This window comes from Geospiza fortis, unplaced genomic scaffold (genome assembly GCF_000277835.1).
Source record: "Geospiza fortis unplaced genomic scaffold, GeoFor_1.0 scaffold317, whole genome shotgun sequence".
NCBI lineage: Eukaryota > Metazoa > Chordata > Aves > Passeriformes > Thraupidae > Geospiza > Geospiza fortis.
This window is the reverse complement of record NW_005054398.1, coordinates 2,740,077-2,744,750: the sequence shown is the minus strand read 5'-3', so window position 1 is coordinate 2,744,750 and position 4,674 is coordinate 2,740,077.

Here is a 4,674-nt window from a genome sequence, read left to right as displayed (position 1 = left end):
GTCATTTTGCTTTTGTAAATCAAAGGGAACACAAGTCAGACCATCTAACACCCTATATTTGAATTAAGCCAGTGAAGAAAGCTCTCTGAAGGTCCAAACTGCAGAATTCCTTCTCATAACCATTTCAGAAGGAGAGCTTAAAGGATTTTATCCACTTTTCTCTTTTTTTGTGGAATACTAAAGCCATTTCTCTCATTTCAAACTATCAGTTTTTAATATCAGCAGTGCTTTCTTCAAAAAGCACCTCAGTCCCAGGGGACCAGAGCTCCATTATTTATTTAATTTTTAATTCTTCCAGGGCCTCTTTTCATTATTTTCTCCACCTGGGCTGAGAAACACCCCTCCAGCATTTCTCCACAAGCTTCCTAGAGGGCACTGTAAAGACACCTACAAAAGGAAGAAAATGCATTTCTGTTCCTCTGGGCGAACAATAGTACTTTGACTTCTCCCCAGAAATAGCTCCCAGATGTTGGCTCCTGACAATGCTGCAGTTGTTACAGCAGGTGAAGAGGAATTTCCATTTTTTCCTGGAGTAATGGATTTCCTCTCCTAGAGTTCCAGTCTTCTGAGCACTCAGGCACCTAATTTACCTCTTCAGACAGAGATGTGAAAGAGAGTGGCTTTCAGAGGGTTAAGGACAAACAGAAAACCCACTTGTAAGGCTCAAAATACACACTGCACACAAAGCAAGGAGCTTCCTCATCCTGCCCTGCTCCCCCTGCCTGGGCTCCACTCAAACCACCCTGCTCAGAGGCACAGAACTGGCTCCCCAAACCCTCCCAAGGCACTGAGCTCCCTGTGGAGATGCCCTGCTGCTCTGCAAACCAAGCCCAGATAATCAAGGAGCACATTCCTTGCTTCAGACAGGGTGGTTTTTTTGCCAGACTGGTATTTCAAAAATGGTTTAGAATATAAATACAGAAAAAAAAAAATCCCCACACATCACAAGAGAATTATTTGCTGAAACCAATTACTTAAATATTTCCCAAGTGTAAACACGCTGCAGCATCCAAGAACTGTGCATCAAGGGGAAAGCAGTTTTACCACTTCTCAGATGCCAAGGAGGTTATGGGGCACCCAACAGAACTAATTCAGTTTAAGATGCTCTTTAAGTGAGGCAAGCTTTGCACTCAGGGAACGATCTCCCTCCCCCAGCCACCTCTTCAGTCCAGGGCTCCAGGCAGACCACAGAGATGCTCACAAGTGTGAAGGGCAGGGGGAAAGCTGGTACCAAGTCAGGGCTTGAAATGCAATGGCCAGAAAAGCCACACACAGGAAGAAATATTGGCAGGAAAAGAAAAAAAAAATGGTTTCTATAAGAAGCATAAAATGAAAAAAAGGATGAACATGAAAAAAAAAGATGCAAGGAAGCATCAAATGGAAAGTTGCTGAACATAATTTCCAGTGTCTTTCTAAAAAAAGTGTCTTTTCTTTGTCATACTTCATGAAAGAGGAAAAAAATTCTTAACAAATACCTTTAATGTCAGATCAAGCAAGGAATATCTGAGAGGACCTGGAAACAGAACAGCAGCATTGGATCAGAGCAAAAGGAATGCCTTGAACTCAGCATCCTGTGCCAGCAGCCCAGAGCAGATGCTGGGAGCACCCAGGGCAGAACCAAGAGCAGCAAAGCCCCCCAGAGTCAGCCCCAGCCCCTCCCTCTCCCAGCCCAGGGACACCAGGGCTTGTTCCTTGGCTCAGCAGCTGCTGGGGGGAAAGCACAGCCAGAATCCTCTGCCAGCACCTCAGAGCTGCCTTCTGAGAGAGAAGGAAGGACAAAGGGAAAAGGAAAACAAATACAAGTTCAGAATTTGATTTGAGGGTTCCTAATTTAGGGGACTAATGCAGAGAGATCAGGATAATCAGTAAATTCTGTGCACTCAGCACAATAATTGTACAGCCCTTCCCTTCTCTGGTTTCCTACCAAGCACTGCCCAATCACACCAATTCACAATACATAAAAATATAATAACCTTAGCAATGTGTTAATGAGGGTTTTATTGATCTTTCAGGGCAGTAGTGAAAAAAAAGGAACAGTAGAAAAGTGGAGACTATGCACATCCACACTACCACACACATGTTACAATGTTACCAAGAATCTTATTTTAAGAACATATTTACACCAGTTTTCCATCCCATAAAATTCAAAGTTATCTGCAGAGTTCATTTGGTGCTGTTGTGGTTTAACCTGGGGATAAATCAGGTGCAATAAAACCTGCCCCTCACAAATTTAACTCCTAACACTCCTGTAAAAGTGAGCTGGCCAACCAGAGAGCCCCAGACTGAGACTGTTCCAGCAGCAAGGGTTAGAGTGGGATGACAGGCACATCACCAGTCACAGGAAAAGAGGGATGCAGCAGGTGCCTTCAATGACATGGAAAACTGGGGCAGATTTTAGTCACACCAGCACCAAGGTAATACCCTGGGGGAGCTGAGGAGATAATAGAACCAGAGGTATCCCAGGTTTTCTTGGACTTCCACTGAGCATAAGGGTTTGTGCCTGTGTTTGCAAAGCCCAGACTAAAAGCTGTGGAGGGCAAAGCTAAACCCCTCAGAGATGTCCACTCTGGTCAGTGACCACAGCACAGCATCAGGTGTGCCTTTAAAAATTACAACACCCATCAAAACCACTAAATACCTTGCTAGTATCATCAATGAATGAGCCATATAAAAGAAATAATACATAACAAGGCTTACAAAACCAGTATGTTACTGCACCAGATTTCAGGAAGACTTGGCAAATCTAGAACTGCTAAAAATATATATAATATTTAAATCTGATATCCAGATCAACTCCAATATTCAAATGAGCACCATTTTAACTGTGCAAGTTAGAAAAAGAAACCAAGAAATGACATCCCAGACCTGTGCCCACCAGAAAGCAGCTTAAGCAGGACCTTGAACATGCATTGTGGAGTCAACAGCTCCTTCAAGTTACTCATTCTTTACTCTGAGTGGTGGATAAACTCTCCATTTGTGCCACCTCCACAACAAACCGTGGCTTGTTTGGCTTTTTTTCATCCTCTCAGCTGTGAACTCTGCATATTGATCCTGAAATGTTTAATGCCTTTTACATGCTTTGGCTGTTCCTGTTCACCAAAGCCACGGGCTCTGCCTGGCCCAGCACTCCCTCCCCAAGGGAGTATCTGCAAATCTTCCGCCCCTTCTTCATGAAATGCACAAAAATGATCTGGAATAAAACCCAAAATATCCCCAAGTCTTATTTACCACAACTTAATTATTTCAAGTACAGTGAATGTACGTGGAGTAGAGCAAATTATTGGATTTTTGTTTATTATTTGCTATATAAGAAATCAAGCAGCTACACTTTGGGAAGGCAACTGCAGCCTATTAACAGTGTATTTGTATTCTAAACAGATCTATAAAAAAACCTAATTGCACTAATCCTTTACTGTAACTTTGCAGCCGTGTTATTTCACCCAGCTGAGATTCCTCTGTAACAGATTCCTACTAAGCTCTGAGTGCTCCTAAGTCTCACAATCCAAGAAAAGCCATGAGAAAAAGAGCCAAATGCCTCCAAATTTAACTCGTGATTCTCAGTGTCTCCTTTTCCCCACGGGGAGTGGGATGTGCACGGTTCTCTCCCCGTGTCTGGCAGGGCAAGGGGCAGCCCCAGGGTATCCCTGCCATTCATTCCCACAGCAGCCAAAGCACTGGAGCTGGCTGAGCTGGGCGGGTAACACAACCCTGGCTGGAACTGGAGCGTGTGGAACAGCCATGCCTGCCCCATTTGATCTCAGTTGAAAGTACAGTAAAATGAAGTGAAAGAGCAGTTTTAAAAGCTTTACACAGATTCTTGTCTCTCCTCAAAGCACATTAATGAAAACACTTCCTGTGGCAGTGTGTGAAGACAAGCAGCACCTTTCATCTCCCCTGTTTACTGCCTTCACCTCCCCGATTCCCAGGCACCACTGGAGCTTTGACTGGCGCAGCTTTTGTCAGAATGAAGGAAAAAGCTCAACTGTAGCTTTGCAAATATATTAGTAAAAACATTTGCAAGTATTAGCTTGGCAAATGTTTTATACATGTGAGGGGAAAAATAGATTTCTCTGTTCATTTATATAACACAGATTATTTCAAAGTGGGAAAGTACATTTCAAAAGAACTTATGTAAGAGTGGAAATACAATTACTGCATGTATTAAGTGAATTATCATATAGATATGGGTATTACTGGATGCACAGTTCTGGATCTGCTGCTTCCCTCAAGCCTTTGCTCTGGCTAATCCTGGCTGTGCTATGGATTGGCACGCACTGACAGCTACCTGGGTGGTTATTTGAAAGGTTCCTCTGCAAGGTTTTGCTCTGCTTAACACGAAGGAGAATTTTTCAGTTGAAATAATAACATCAAAACAGGTCCCAGACCTGCACTCTGTGCATCACGTCTGAGAACAGCACTCCATTCACACCACTTCATTCCAAAGCTGTTAAACAAACAGACAGACCTGATGAAATATTAATTTGGCTAATTATGGCAACAGAAGTGCAGAAGGAAGTAACAAGTGCACAGAAACAGAGCAGTACCTGTTGGCAGCAGTGCCAAGTGCCTGAGTCCCAGCCGTGTGGCAGATGGCTCCTGAGGCCTGGGCACACCGGGCCCGTCCCAGCCTTGGCTCTGCCCTCCCTGCCTGGAGCAGGCAAAGGCTCACCTGGG